Genomic DNA, 16,006 nt, shown 5'->3' with positions numbered 1-16,006 from the left:
TCTTGGCTTCTTTCATCACTTTCCAATCAAAAGCTTCATTTAAAAGCACACTCTGAGCTCTGCAGGGAGCAGAGGGGTCAGTGGCGGGCTGGCGGCTGGCGGGTGGGGGGGCCCGGTGAGCGGGCAGAGTGCAGAGGGCCTGGAGGGCAGTGAAACCGGTCTGCGTGACACTGTGACAGTGGACACAGGTCACCAGCCTTTCGCCTGAACCCACAGGACTCACACCGGCAAGAGCCTTCCTGGCCTGTGCGAGGTGATGATGTCAGTGTGGGCCCATCCGTCTCCATCACGGCGGATACGCTGCTCGGCCGGCGTGAAGGGGGGGGGGGGCACTGCGGGGTGTGGGGCCCGGGAAACGGGACATCTGTCCTGTGCTCAGTCTGCTGGGGACCTAATGCAGCTCTAAAGAATAAAGTCGGTTTTGTTTTGTTTTTTAAAGCGTATGCCTGAGACCCCTTCAAAATGCATCTTTCCCTAAACACTCAAATGCATGTTCACTATTAAAATCCTGTATATTTATTTTAATCTTTAAATTTTTGCAACGTCCCTGTAGTGTGTGATTTGTCCTCATTCTGTTTGGAGAGAGGAACAAGCGAGGTCCCCTCCCCCCGCCCCCAAACCCCCACCTGGCTGGGCCTCCTGGAGACTCCCCAATACACTCTTTTCTCATGCTACCTCCCATCCTTCTGGAAGCTTCCCTGACTGCTCTATCACTCAGGGCCTGGGCAGCCGCAGACCCAGGTTTTGTGGGCCTAAAGCTTACACTTCGGGGCATCACTCCAAGAAAAAGAATACAAAATTATAACCACAAAGTGTAGGTGCAAACGTGACTATTTGGAACCAGAAAAGAAACCATAGCGAAAGGATCATATTTTAAATTCCGTATGCATGATAAAGTCAAGGAAATTTATCGATCACTTGACATACCTGTGTAATTCCCTTTTGCCTTTTTTCTTTTTTTAGAGTTTATTTTTGGGAGAGAGAGACAGAGTGCGAGTGGGGGAGGGGCAGAGAGGGAGACACAGAATCTGAAGCAGGTTCCAGGTTCCGAGCTGTCAGCACAGAGCCTGATGCGGGGCTTGAACTCATGTACCGCGAGGTCTTGACCTGAGCCAAAGTCAGATGCTTAACCGCCTGAGCCCCCCAGGTGCCCCGATAATTCCCTTTTTTCTACATTTCAACCGGATACCCTGATTGTCTCTTCATGTGGCCGTGATGTCATAACATTTCCTATAAAGAGAATAAAAAGATAATTCAGGCTTTTCTGTTGCACTGTTGATCAAAATTTGCTTCTAATTATTTATAGGAAAGTTTCTTTATTGATGATGTTGAGCATATTTTCAGGATAATCAAATTTAGGGAACCCTCTGCCGAGGTGTTCTGCTTAGTATTTATACGAGCTGTCAGGTTTGGAGAACGATCCACAGACTTCCCCTGGCCGCATTCCCAAGCTCTCACGATTCCAGGACCAGGACTCACCGGGCGTGCTGGCGTCCTGACCCGACCTGACCTCTGGCCCTGAGGCCAGGGTGGCAGAGGGCAGGAGTTTCCAGATGCCCACGACCCAGGTATGCCGCCCAGAGGTGACCGTGAACCATCAGAATAGACATCCACTCCACCCGAGCTAGACGTGGCCCCGACTCTATGCCTCCCAATGCCTGTGGCTCTTGCAAGTCCCCAGAGGGGACATGCCTGGGGTGGGGAGGGGCCCAGAACCCATCTCCCAATGCCAGAGGCCCCTGCCCCCCCTGGGGGGTCTGAGCCCCGCATGCCAGAGGAGGGTCACCCAGAAATGTGCAGCTAGGGAGAGTTCCCGGGGGGTGGGGACAGGCCAATCCGAGGCTGTCTGCAAGGGACAGGGGTCTAGGGGACTTTGCTCCTGGCTCTTCAAGGAAACCCCAGCCTGGGTCTGCGGGTCGCGCGTCGTGGGTGTGTCTGGAGCCCCAGCCCAAGTGTGGTCGTGACAACACTGGTCACCCCAGGACGCCCTCGGGAAGGGCCACTCTTGTCCCCTGCTGACATCCCTTGAACAAGGGTGACAGTCACTCACACAGAGCGTGAGAAGCTGCTCCCTGCCCCCAAGAGCTGTGTCCCCCGCCCCTCCCCAGCAGCAAAACGTTACTGGTCCCTAGGGTGAGTCGGGGTGGGGGGGATGGGAGCACGCACTGTGTGGAGAGAAAACTCGGGCGGGGGCTTCACGGGCCTGTCCCCCCAGGCCCAGGCACAGCGTCTGAGCCGGAAAGGGAGGGCCGAGGCAGGCTCCCTGTGGTGGGTAGGAAGGCAGGACTGGCCGGCACTCTGGTTGAGACGCAGCGAGGCAGGTCATGAGGGCAGGCGTGGTGCCCGCGTGAGAGGACCCGTGGTTCCCTCCCTTCCCGCCCCAGCCCTGTCAGCGAGAGCCATCCCCCCCCCCTCCATCCATGCTGGGGCCTCGCTCTGTGGACACCGCCTGCTGCAAAGGCGGGTCCCGAGCGGGTGACGGCCCCGTCCTCTGTCCCCGCTGCCCCACACAGCACGTACGGGTCGCGTAGGCTCGGTTCTCTCAGCCACTTGGCAGAATGAACACGTGCCGTTTAGGGCATCCTCTTGTGTAGTCAACCAACAAACACTCCTGTGTGAGTCTCCTGCACGGGCACCGGTGGCGAGGCGGTGGGCAGAGCAGACAGCCCACCTCGGAGAGCTCGTCGTCACAGAGCAGATGCCGACCCCCGCGGCCGCTCACACGCACAGGAACACGTCGCTGGCAGCTGGGATGAGTGGCCGCTCCAGGGCGGAGACGGGCCGGGTGTTGGGTGGGGGGATTAGTCACATCTTCCCGGCGACTGACACCTGAGATCTCGGGACGGGAGCTAGAAGGTTGGAGATGTGGCGGAGGCCGCGGGTGAAGGAAGGGGAGCCAGCACTGGCAAAGGCCCTGTGGTTGGGTGGGGGGAAGGGTTTGTCAGGAGCGGAGAGGCCGGTGGCCGGCGGGCAGGGAGAAGCCCCTCGGGCAGGGCCGAGAGGGGCTTTACCGCAAGTGTGGTGGGCAGCCGTCCCTGTCCGTCCGCTCTGACCGCCCTTCAGGACGCTGGCAGAGCTGCTCTGCAGATGTGCTTAGAAGTCAGGGAGTGCCGTCCTGGGCACCCCAGCTGAGAGAGTGCCCAGAGGCCCAGGGGAGGATGACGAAGGCCTGGCCGGGCGTCGGTGGGGCGGTGGAGGGCACACAGTCCCATGCGTGTGACTTGGTCCGTCCTGGGGGTGGGGTAGGGACGAGAGAGGGGTCCGGATGTGCCTCTGCTTCTATTATTTTGAGTTTTTAAGTTTATTTTTTTAATTGTATTTATTTTTAGAGAGAGAGAGAGAGTGAGCAGGGGAGGGACAGAGAGAAAGGGAGACAGAATCCCAAGCAGGCTCCACACTCAGTGCACAGCTGGACACAGGGCTCCAACTCATGAACCGTGAGATCATGACCTGAGCCGAAATCAGGAGTCACATGCTTAACCGACTGAGCCACCCAGGCGCCCCAGGTTCTGCCTCTGCTTCTGGAACAGCAGGCAGGGAAATGGGTAGCAGGGCCCTCGGCAGTCACAACAGGTAAAGTCATGCTAAGGCAACAAGTAGCCCCAAGCCCCCCAAGGCTTAGGCCCCAGATGTGTCTGTCACTTGTGGGACATGCCCATCACGAGGGACCTTCCCGAAGCCCACGAGTCGCCCGGCTCACCCCCATTGGCTAGATGAGTCACCGTGACAGGAGGGGACAGAGAGTAGGAGATTTGTGCAAACCGCTCCCGGGGCTGTGGGGTGTGGGCGGACACAACCCCCGCCTGTTTGGGACACTCAGGCGAGGAGCCCTAAGTGGACCGACCCCAAGGAGGCTGGTCAGAGCTGGGGAACCCCGGGCCCCGACAGGCACAGCCGGGGCTGAGGACCGAGACCCCAGGTTCGGAAATGGAGGAGGATCTGAGTGAGCAGAAGGCAGAGAACGTGGGAGCCAAGCAGCAGAAGGGAGGCCAGCTGGAGAGATTTGGGGGTTTCCTCTTCTGTTGTTGAAGTTGCCTTATTGTTTCCAGGATAAAGAAAGCCCCTACCTCCTGAGTGGGCCAAAGTGATCAGCCCCCCATTTAGCCGCCTAACAGAGGAAAGAGTGCCTGCCTCTGGGTGGGGGGAAGTGATACTCACCCCCCGGCTGCCTTTCTTTAACCATGATGCCCAGAAGACAGTAAAAGGTTATGAGACACGAGAAGTAGGAAAATGTGACCCTGAATCAGGAGGGAAAATTTGGCATGAGAGGCCGACTCACAAATGACCCAGATGTTAGAGTCATTGAACGAGGACTTGAGAATAACTATGACAAAGATGCTAAAGAATTTGGAGAAACATATAGAATGAGTTAAAGGAAGGAGAGTTTCAACAGAGACATGGAATCTCTGAGAGAAGGCGCCATACGTCTGGAAGCTCGGTGTTTGCACCCCAGGATTTGTCGTGTGGGCAAAACAGCAGCAGAGGGAAGAGTGAGATGCATTCCCGGATGAGCTTGAGTGCGAGGGGCTGGCTGTGCACATGGGGCATCACGCCGTAGATGCGTTTAGTTTGTGGGGGCTGACAATACAGTTTGGGCAAACACAAGCCAATAGAAATTATCCAGGGTGAGGCATGGGGAGAAAAGAAATAGGGGCAAAAGGGACAGAATTTAGGGGCATATGAGATCACCGCAAATAGTCTATCATACATGCTTTCATGTAACTGGCATCCCAGAAAGAGAAGAGATCGAGAAGGGGGCAGAAGAGATATTTGATGAGGTGGTGGCTGAGGATTTTGTAGAGTTGATAAAAGACATCATTCTACAGATTTAAGACGCCTCGTAAACCCCAAAGAGGATAAAGGCAAAGGAAGCCACACCCAGGTACATTAGAGTGAACCTGCTAAGAACTACAGATACGGACAAAATCTTGGAAGCTTCCAGAGAAAATGATACTTTGCCACCCAGGGAACAGCAATGAGAATGATGAGCATCTTCCAATTAAGAACAATGAGGGGCGCCTGGGTGGCTCTGTCGGTTAAGCGTCTGACTTTGGCTCAGGTCATGATCTCGCGGTTCGTGACTTTCATGAGTTTGAGCCCCATGGTGGGCTCTGTGCTGACAGCTCGGAGCCTGGAGCCTGCTTCAGATTCTGTGTTTCCCCCTCTCTCTGCCCCTCTGTCTCTGTCTCTGCTCTGTCTCTCTGTGTCTCTCTGTCTCTCAATAACAGATAAACATTAAAAAAATTAAAAAAAAAAGAACAACGAAAGCCAGAGGCAACTTAATACACCTTCAAAAGGGTGATGGAAAGAACTTTCAACCTAGAATTCCATACCCAGTGCAAACATCCTTCTAAAATGAATACGAAAACGAGGACATTTTCAGACAAATAAAGAATTTATCAGCAGCAGACTTACAGAACAGAAATAATACCAGAGGAAAGTGATCCCAGATGTGAGCCTAAGTCTGTGGAAAGGCAGAGACAGAGCACAAGGAAAGTCTGGAAAGGAAGAACAAAGGAGGAAAGAGCAGGTGGCAATAGCAAGACTGAAGGTCTGAACCCAGCCATATCACTAATTACATTAAATGTAAATGGACTAAACACTCCAGTGAAAAGACAGAGCTTATCAGATTGCATAAGAACATCAAGACTGAACTGTATGCTATTGCCAAGAGACACAGTTTAAATATCAGAACACAAAGAGATTGAAAGTATTGGGTAGGGAAAGGCACAGTGTCACACTCTAACCATAGAAAGTGGGTGAGGGGAGCCTGGGTGGCTCAGTCAGTTAAGTGTCCAAATTCGCTCAGGTCATAATCTCACGGTCCATGAGTTCGAGCCCCGCGTCGGGCCCTGTGCTGACAGCTCGGAGCCTGGATCCTGCTTGGGATTCTGTGTCTCCCTCTCTCTCTGCCCCTCCCCTGCTCACATTCTGTCTCCTTCAAAATAAATAAACATTAAAAAAATAAAAAAAAAGAAAGTGGATGAGACTATATTAATATCAGACAAGTTGACTTCAGGACAAGAGCATCACCTGATGTTTCTACATAAACAAGGTGTTGGCTCATCAAGAAGGTGAGGGAGTGGAAGAGCTCAGGATGTTTGCAGGGATGTTTACAGATGTGGGCATTTTGCAGACCAAAGACAGAATGAGTGATGTGGTTCAGAGTCCCAGGGAAGAGGGAGGCTTAGAAGGGAGTGAGAGAGAGACACAGAGAATGACCAGCAGGCGAGGAAGTGTGGCTGAAGGCAGAGAATGGGTCAGCAGACTGCGGTCTCGTTAACAAAGTACATGCCAAAGCTGTTTTCTGGGAGAGTGAGGTAGGTGGTCCACGGGGTCCTTCATCCGTGGGCATAAATGGGAATAAGGAGGGAGGGTGCCAGGACACGATCCAATAGCCCCTCTGTAAATACTTCCTGGTACCCACTATCAGCAGAGGGCTGGGGGCCAGGACCAGGTGGAAAACTGGATGTGGGCACCAAGCTGATTCACAAGCTGAGTCCCTCCACCCCCAGGCTACATGCAGGAAGGAGCCTAGCTGTGCTGTGTGACCTTGGGCGAGCCGTGGTCTCTCTGGGCTTTGGTTTCCTCAGCCAAGTACGGGGGTACTTCCCCTGGCTAGAATGGTGCCCCGGTGGCTCTCTCTGCCCAACAGCACTTGACCCCATCAGGAAAGCAAGCAGGTCTGGTCACTGGCCCACACCTCCCGGGACAGCCCTGGTCAGGCAGTGAGGCAAGGTGAGGCTCACCTGTGCCGAGGTGGGTAGGCCTTGTGGCAAACGGAGTAGATTGGATACGGCACAGAGTGAGAGCCAGAAACACAGCTCTGGCTGATTGGAGACCCAGGAGTTTGTGCTTGTTGTGCAAGAGGAAAGCCTAGTTCTGTGTGTGTTGGTGTGTGAGGGGCATGTGGGGGCGTGTTCATGGTGTGCATGTCACGTGTGTGTATAACACACATGTGCACAGGCTCTACCTGCACACAGACCTCTCTTTCTGACCCCCTTCCTTCTCTCAGCCCTGCCAGCGGCTTTCTGGGCTTCCAGGTCCTTCTCTGAGAGGGTGTGCTCACTGCAGAAACCGGGCAGGCAGAGGCGGGCTTCTGTCGTCAGGATGGGGCTCCTCCCAGCGCCCTGGCCGCTGGCCCTCGGGCCCCACCAGGCTGCCTGCTGCCAGGTGGGGCGGGTGCTCTCTGGTCGGCCGTGAGCCTAGTTGGGCGGGTGCAGGGACAGACAGACAGTGGACGGCTTGGAGGGGTCCTGCGGGGCAGCTGGGACAGTTGCTATTTCGGCCCACCTCGCCTGCCCCCTTCCCTTCTGTTGGCTGCCTGGACCGTCCCAGGGCTCGGCTGCAGGGCCCTGGACCAGGCCAACGGAGAAGCTTCAGAAGGCGTGGCACGCGCAGGGACGCGCCGACCCCACGTGCGGCCCACCCCTTCTTCCCTTTCCAGGGGACTCGATCTCAGCAAAGTGGGGAGCCCCACGCTCCAGGGTAGCCCAGGGGGCAGGCGCTGGGCAACCCCACACAGGTCACTTAACACGCTGAGCCCCAACCACACAACAGGGGCCCGGGGGGTGGGGGTGCCCCACGGCAAGAAGCCCCCAGCACAGCACCAGGTCAAGGAGCATTTGCTGCCCCTTCCATGTATCAGACGGAGTGACAGGGGCCCCAGGGCTGGGGGACCTGGCAGAGGAGACGGGGGAGGGGCCCTGCACTCTGCATGTCTGGGATCATGCTGTTCACAGGCCTGCATCTGTTCACGGTGCATCTGAAACGCGGTGTTCAGGTTGATGTTCCAAGAGGGGTTCAGAGAAACATCGGCGGGAGAATGGGGCGGAGCCGCGCTGATTGCCGGGGAGGGAGCGTCTAAACCAGGCAGGGCTGGTGTGATCCTGGGGAGTCTGGGCCCAGGGCTGGGCGGCGGGCGGCCTCATCCATCTGGGATGAGGGGCCACTGTGGCCACTGCTGCAGCCGCCGGGACCCCCAGACCCCTTCTGTGAGGACCCACACCAACCCTTTGGTCCCTCAGAAGCCGCCGGGCATCCACAGCACTGCCCGGTCACTGCCCTGGGGCGGAGGCCAGCGTGGGGCCGGCAGACGGGCAGTGGCCGCTCTTTGTCCCTCAGGACTGCCCTCCTGCTGTGCCGGGGGCCCTGCCGCCGTCCGTGCGGGGTCCTGGCCCGGGAGGGTCAGGCCCCTTCCGTGTACTGGTGTTTATCGGGCTTCTGTCGGCATCTGCCAGGTGCTGGCATGTGGCTGCGTGGGGTTCGGGCTCCGCGGGAGACGCCCCGTGCAGATGACCACGCACACCCAGTGTGTGATGTGTGTCCTGTCCCTCGAGGGCAGAAACCAGACCTCAGGGCACAGCGAGGGAGATGCTTGTCTTGGTGCGAAATCCAAGTGGGAGTCGCTAAAAAAACCCACTGATCAAGATGAGCACCATTTTAGCCCAACCCTCTCCGAAGCCAGAGTTAATTCAAAATTCCTGATGAACGAAACATCAAACGCCTAAACACAGGCAGGGTCCCCGGAGCTGGTGCTGCCCCTCGTGGCTCTGGACCCGCCCCTCCCGCGGCCACCCGGCCACCAGCCCACGACCCGTGGGCAGCGGCGTCTCAGGGGTGGGGGCACCGGAGGGGAATCCCTGGCAGGAAGAGACTCCTGCGCCCAGGCTTCCTCCGGAGGGAAAACGACATTCCAGGGATGCGGTGAGGAAGTCCCTCCTCCCGGGACTTTCCCGAAGAGCCTGGGCAAGTCGGCCTCCGCAGGTGGCACGGGGACAGGGACCCGGGGACGGAGCCCTCCGCCCTCTCTCCCTGGTGGAAGGCGGCTCCCGGGGCCCCGGAGGCCATGCTGCCCACACACACAGAGGAGGCGAAGCGGGTGACGGTGGAACCGAGTAGTGTCCTCTCACACGCTGCCCCCTCTCCACAACTACCTGCGGAGGTTGACGGTCAGCAATGAGAAAGCGGAACGTCGTTCCAGCGCGTCCGATTGCATTTTCTTTATTACGGGTCCTCAGCCGTCGCTGCTGCTGCGGGTGGATCTGAGGAAAAGGTCAAAGTTGCTTCCAGATTTCTCCAGCTGGGAAAGGCCCGGAAAGTCCCTTCCAGTGGCAGTTGGTTGGGTCTTGACTGGGGGTGGGGGTGGGGTGGCTTTGCCAAGCGTGGGCCTGACAAGAAATGGCTGTTGCGTGCAAACCGGCTCGTTTGAGAAGCGTTTAACCAAGGAACTGTGGGCAGGAGTGTAGACAGACCTGCAGAAGCAAGGCGGGGACTGGGGGCTGGGGGGTGGGTGGCCTGAGTGTGTGCCGGGACGGGCAGGGGCTCTCCAGGAGAACAGAACTGACGTGGAAACGTGGGGTTCGGAGCGAACAGCCAAGGAGGAATTCCCGAGACGTCTTCCGTGCAAAGAAAGAGGTGATTTTATTAAAGCAGGGGGACGGACCCATGCACAGAAAGAGCTGCACTGGGGTTGCGAGGAGGGGTTCAGGACAGCACAGGCCTCCCGGGAGTTTTGGAAACAAGGCTTCCAGGACCCGGAGGGGCTTGCTGTTGTTGGGAAAAGGTCATTTATTACTGTTTAGTCAAAACCCCGTCATGAGACCCTTCAGAGGGAGATCAGGGGGCCACATGCTTGGAGCATGATTGCCAGCATATATCTTGGGGTGGGGGGTGTTGAGACAAAGGAAGTTTCCAAAGGAATCTTTATTTGTTCAAGCAGACCCACAGGACCCTGGAGAGCGGGACCGTGTCAGGCTAAGATCGACTTTTGCCCCGAGCAAAGTGTCCTCATCCAGGCCGCTGAGCTCCCGGGGGAAGCTCACCCTGCCTGTCCCAAGGACTTGTCAATGGGCTGTACGTTGTAAGGAAATTTGATTTGTTTCTTCGCCTTTGTTTCCCACAGCAAGAACCAGTAGGTGTGGGCGCACGCAGGGGAGAGGAGTTACCCGGGTCTCTGTAACAACTGCCCCCAAACTAGCCGTTTTAAACAACAAGCGTTTATTACCTTGTGGTTTCTGTGGCTCAGGGATTTGGGGGGTCTGACTCAGGGTTTATCACGAGGCTGCAGCTAAGATGTCAGACAGGGTGGCATCACGTGCGGGTGTCACCGGGGCCGGAGGGTCTTTTTCGAGAAGGTGAGTTCACACGGCCGTTGGCAGGGCCCTCGGTGCCCGGCCACTTGGCATCTCCGAAGAGCCACGCGGATGTCCTCACGGCGTGGCGGCCGGGGTCCACCAGGGTCAGTGATCCGAAAGGGGGTAAGGTGGAAACCACAATGTCGCCTGTGACCTCGTCCCGGATGCCACTCACCTTGGCACAGAGCAGCCCAGACTCCACAAGGGCACGGACACCAGGAGCCGGGGACCGCGGGGTGGCATCTGGGGAGCTAGCGAGGGCACGGTGAGAACGGATTGAGAGGGAGGTGCTTACCAGAGCCCCGGAGTCGGTGACTGAGGTTGTAAATGGCAGTGGAGCTAAGCAGCCACTGACACCCCCACTCCCCCTGCACCCCACTCCGATCCTGAGAGGCCCTCCGGGGACGGAAACCTCCCTGCCGGGCTTTATGCGTGATGACTCGCGAGGGCAGGCCACGAGGCTGGGGGCATCAGACCTGGTGGCACCTGGGCCGGGGGCAGCCGGAGCCCCGTGTGACACAGTCCGGCTCCGGCCAGGGGGGCCATGGGCGGGATGAGAAGCTGCTTTAGACAGAGGACGGCACCCCGACCACCCAAAGTGACCGGGTGTGGTGGGGCCCGCGCAGGGGAGGAGGCCGCAAAGCATGATCGAGAGGGGCTGTTGGCCCCAACAAAACCGCTCTGTGTTCACCCCGAGCTGAGGCTCTGAGAACCGTCCTGCAGAGAGAGAACACATGCGCTGTGGCCTCGCGCCTTTTCTGCGGTGGCGTTCCTCACCCTCGAGACTCCAGAGAACCCGTTACGGTGGGTGGGGGGTGCACTTATCTGCGTTTTTAGCCTGGGGAAGGAAAGGAGAGGCTGAGGGCAGAGGGAGCTGCAGACCTGCGTGAATGTCACGCACGGAGGTTCCAGGCTCCCCGGGATCAGAGGACGTCAGGACCCGATGCATCCCTGCCCTGGGGGTGGGCTCAGCAGAGGGAGAGCCTTGGAAGCAGCCAGCCCCAGCGATGGCGGTGGGGAGTGCTGGGGGATGCTGAGGAGACACACGGCTCGTCCAGAACCGAATCCACCAGCTCCTTACCCGCCTCTGAAAGCAGGGAGGTTCTGTTGACAACGGGGCAGCATCAGGCATGGCTAGATCCAGGACCCCACATCATGGCCTCGAGGCTCTGATTCTCTGCCAAGGCTGGCATTGGGTGTCTGGGATGACCCCAGCAGACAGCCTCCAGCATCTATGTGGCATTTTCCACCCCACTGTAGGCCGTGGGTTTTGATTTGGAGCTGAACACTGTGATAATTGTGGGAAGGGCCTCAGGGGCCAGGAAAGCCTGCCCATCCCTGCCCCCTGTCCGTTCTGCTGCAGCTTAATCCTTCATCTTGAGGCCATCAGAGGAGGAAGAGCCACACCTGGGCAGCCGAGAGGTTTCCCAAAGATGACCTTTGTCACTTTATAATTTCCCCAGAGCCCATGTGCCCCACTCTCTAAAGCCAAGAAGCCCCTACGTGGGAGAGGGGCAGTTGCTAGTCAAGAAAGACCGTACCGGGGCGCCTGGGTGGCGCAGTCGGTTAAGCGTCCGACTTCAGCCAGGTCACGATCTCATGGTCCGTGAGTTCGAGCCCCGCGTCAGGCTCTGGGCTGATGGCTCGGAGCCTGGAGCCTGTTTCCGATTCTGTGTCTCCCTCTCTCTCTGCCCCTCCCCCGTTCATGCTCTGTCTCTCTCTGTCCCAAAAATAAATAAAAAACGTTGAAAAAAAAATTAAAAAAAAAAAAGAAAGACCGTACCCATCCATGTGCCAGGCATTGTGCAGGGGGCCACGGGTGCAGAGACACTTAAAATGCACAACCTTCTCGTGAAGAACTCACCCGGCCCGCTGGGGAGACTGCCCAGCCTCCCTCTCCCCTTGGCCAGGCAGCAAACCTCTCCTTCCTGCGGGGCTGCCCTTACCCAGTATAAGGACAGACATGTACCTCGTCCGCCAGCCACAGCGGTTGGTTCTGCGATGCTCACGTGACCCAAATCACAACATGAGAACCCCCTCTGGGACTTGTTCCCAGATTGACCGGAAAACCGGGGCTGCTCACTTGGTAGGAGGCAACTGTGGGATTGTCAGAGGCCACCTCCACCCCGCGGGGAGAGAGCTGACACCCACAATGAAGTCAATAAAAGACAAGCAGAACCAAGACAGGGAGAGAGAGGCCGAGACTCAAGGCCATGACCGGGGCTCCTGGATCCAGCCAAGCCTGAAGCTGCTCCTGGGAGATGTAGTTAATGTAAGCCAATAAATTTCCTATTTACTTAAGTTCACTGAATGGAGATTCTGAGCCAAGAGAGTTCTAGCAATATAAAGAGACCAACACTCATGCGGGAATGCCAGGTCCATACCTAGGCGCTCAGGCAGGGGGGTGCAGAGGTACCGTGGAAACTAGAGGAAAGGCAGGCTGGGTCTCGGAGGATGTGTGCAGCTACCCAGGCAAAGGCTCTCAGAGAGGCTGGGGGCGGGGGCGGGCCGACGCAGGAAGGGCTGAGGGCGACGAGCAGCGAGTGGCGGAGTGGAGGCCACATGCGGCAAAGCAGTGAGGTGGGCATTGTGCGGACGGTCCCGCCTCTCGCCACCCCGGAGCGCCAGGTGGTCAAACATGCAGGTACACACTCATGGGGACCAAACGTAATTGGCAAATCAATCCTTGGCCTGCATTGTCTGCCAGCAGCGTGATGGAATTGACCGACCACGGCATCTCTGCCTAGAATCCCTGCACCCCTCCCACGTGCTGACCCCACCTTCCTCTCCCAGTCTCCCCACTTAGCCACGAGGTGGATCTCTCTTCCCCTCTCCTCCCGTCTCTCTGTCCGATCCGTGGGTCCATCAAAACCCTGAGCAGCACCCCCAGCCTCCACTGGGAACCCCAGGCCCCACCTGTTTCCGGGGGCCGGTTGGCACCCTGGGATGGGGGAGGGTCGAGCCCCGGAGCCCGGGGTAGGCTGCAGAGGGCTCCTGGCAGCACAGAGCCAGGCAGGGGGCCTGTCGGGACTCCTGAAAGCCACTCCGGCCTCCGCGTAGCGTGGATTCGATGCCCAGCGTGGGCCCTGCCTGGGCAAGCTCACGGGTGCCTCAACCCCGGGTCACGAGAAGTCACTGGTCTCCACGCCTTCCCAAACCAAGCGCAGCCAGGGTGAGCAGCGAAGCCTGTCGTGGCTCCGCACCCGGATGAGTCACCCTGAGAGCGTCTGCCCGGGGTGGAGGTGCCTCCCTCCCGCCCTCCGTCCGTCCCCACCAGGGTCAGGTCCTCAGGAGAGAAGGCCGGGGGTACGATCCTGTTGTCTGAGTTCGACTCCGGTGTCCGGTCTCACCAGAGCTGTTCCCCGATGGGCCCAGAAGCCAGAGCCAGAATGGAGCCCAGTGACGGAGCCCAGCAGGGGCCGGGGGGGAGGGTGGGCGCGTCCTCGTGGGGAGGAGGCCTCCCGCCAGGCGGAGCTTCCCCGGGCACGGTGCCCAGGAGGATCCTGGCCGGTCCTCGGGAACTTGGAGTCCAGCCTGCGGGACTCTATCCCCCAGAGAGAAAGTCACCTGAGTCTCAAAGTCAAGGACAAGATGCCACCTGAAAGGACTCCTGTTTGCACAAAAACGCAGCATAACGTCTGTGCAGAGTCAGCCGGGCTCGCGCCGGGCAGGCCGCGACTCTGCACGGAGCCCCACGGCCACAGAGCTGTCCGCTCGAGGCGGGCCCCGCGGGCCCAGGAGCTCGCGCAGGGAGCTGGGGGCCCAGCCCCTCGGCCTTAGAGGAGGCCGGAGCCCGGAGCCCGGAGCCCGGAGCCGGGGCAGAGCTGCCCTCCATGTCAGCTGCAGGTGTGCCTGCCAGCGGGCACCTCTCCCCACAGGCCCTGGTCTCCAGCAGGTCTTTGTGATATTTGACCATAAACGAAGGCTACGGGGAGCCCTGTTTACAGTAAACTCTCACTTCCTCCTGCCTGGATGAGCAGGATTGCGCCGGCCCAGGAAGGAAAACCCGCGTGCGTCTGGTTTCTGGAGCAGAAATGACTTCAGGCTTCACCCCCCCCCCACCCCCACCCCCGGCCTCCTCGGGTCTCGCTCTGCACAGACCCTCGGCTTCTGGCCTCCTTCGGGACAACATGCACGGTGGCGAGCACGGCACATTTTTCCCCGTGGCAACGGAGGTCTCGGGCTCGGGAACGCACGCGCATGTGCCCATGCACACGCACACACGCGCAGGCTGAGCCCTGTACACGCCGGCACTCCCTCACGGCAGGGCTAGCACAGCCCAGCACACCTGGCCTGCACACCTAGCCCACACACCCGGTGCACGCTTGGTGCACACCCAGCCTGCACGCCCGGCCTGTGCTGACGCCATCGGCTTGGCTCTCGCGAGCTCCAGGATCCCTGGAACACAGCGGCCTGATGATCAGGCACAAACGGGGCCCCAGGGGGCGGAAGGCCCTGCTGAGGGCGAGAGCCTGTCCTAGCGACAGAGCGCCCAAGGCACCAGGGACCGTGAGCTACGGAATCCGGTCAGCCCAGGCCATCCTGCAGCCCCAGAGGGGACAAAGACCTGCTGTCCCTGGTCCTCCCCGAACACGGGGCACAGGGTAAGTGCCCTCCTCTTCCTCCGATGAAGGCCAGCTCCCTCCCTCATCCTGCACTGCAGGGGTGAAGTCACCTCCCCGTGGTCACCTCTCCCGCTGTGGTCCCATCCACCGACAGGAGACACCCTTCTCCTGCCGTGAGCTCACCCACTTGGCCCTGTTGGTCAACAGCGCTGTCCGCAGGCTCGCGGGCACCTGACCGGGAGTCACACAGGCCAACCCCAGCTGATGAGCTGGACGTCCTGAGTCACCGACTCTCTCAGGCTTCCTCCTCGGCAGCTTGGGGACACAACCTTTGCTTTTTAAGCCTGTGGTGGTGACCCAGTCCGAACGAGCAGGGCGATGGTTTTCTGCACCCCGGCCCACGTGCGTGCACGTGCAAACACATCACCGAGCAGCCTCCTCCAGCTTAAATTCTGCCCAGCCTCCGGGCCAGCCCCTCCTGTCCCCTGGCCCCTCTCGAGAATGTGCATCCCACTTGGGGTGGAGCAGCAGGAGGGGGGTGCCGGGGCCCCGGGGAGGGCTTGGGGTGCAGGCACAGCACCAGTGCCCTCTCTTGTGCTTCCTGCAGGCTGAGTCCTGGGGTTCAGCTTCCTCATCCGGGCACCGGAGACATGATGCCTGCCACCGAGTGGGTGTGAGGGTGAGTCACCAAGTGTGACAGCCAGCATATCACCAGAGGGCATCTGGGGGAGAGAGCACGGGGGTCTTGCCCCCCCCCCACCCCAGTCACTGGGGCTGCTGACCCTGGCTGGTGGGGGCTTTGCCGACCTCAGTTTCCCTGCAGCTCCCTAGGCCTTTCCCGGGGAATCTCCTGCTGTCCCGACCTGTGGGCACCTCCTGAGAGCTGTCTCCGGCCACCCTGGGCTCAGGGAAGTCCTGGAAGAAGGCTTTCCTTTTGGAGTGACAATAATGAGTGTGCTCCCAGGAGCCGAAGGCGTTCCCCCCCCTCATGTCACTTCTCTGGGCACCCCTGTCACCTCTGCCCCAACTCCCACCGCGGGTGAACCACAGATGAACAGTCTTCCTGGGGCCAGGGCCGCCTGGACGCCGGGGTGTGATGTGATGAGGGGGTGTCGCCCCGAGGCGCCCCGACGGCTCTCCTTGGCGGAGGGGGGGTCTCCGTGTGCGTCCAGGGATCTGGCTGCCCGTGGGCTGGGGGCCCGCTGCTCCTCCCCAGGGTCCCGAGGCAACAGCAGCACAGGGCCCACTGCCTCTGCTGCCACCGTCCCCGCGCTGGGCACTTGTGACCTTCTGCCGCTCAGGGAA

The 16,006-nt window shown here is 59.2% G+C and overlaps 1 long non-coding RNA gene across 2 annotated transcripts; it reads right to left on the bottom strand.

Annotated features, from left to right (window-relative positions):
- Positions 1–1,083: 1,083 nt before the first annotated feature.
- Positions 1,084–11,672, bottom strand: LOC122491121. 2 transcript variants are annotated; one of them, XR_006299282.1, is made up of 5 exons: positions 11,218–11,672; positions 8,937–10,974; positions 3,012–3,231; positions 2,521–2,914; positions 1,084–1,230 (listed from the first exon to the last, which is right to left on the bottom strand). It is a non-coding gene; the product is annotated as an uncharacterized LOC122491121 (long non-coding RNA). The 2 variants fall into 2 exon arrangements; XR_006299281.1 differs by having other exon boundaries at positions 8,937–11,672.
- Positions 11,673–16,006: the final 4,334 nt, after the last annotated feature.

Source organism: Prionailurus bengalensis, chromosome C2 (assembly GCF_016509475.1).
Source record: "Prionailurus bengalensis isolate Pbe53 chromosome C2, Fcat_Pben_1.1_paternal_pri, whole genome shotgun sequence".
Classification (NCBI taxonomy): domain Eukaryota; kingdom Metazoa; phylum Chordata; class Mammalia; order Carnivora; family Felidae; genus Prionailurus; species Prionailurus bengalensis.
Note: the sequence above shows the minus strand (reverse complement) of the source record. Positions and strands in the feature narration are given on the sequence as shown.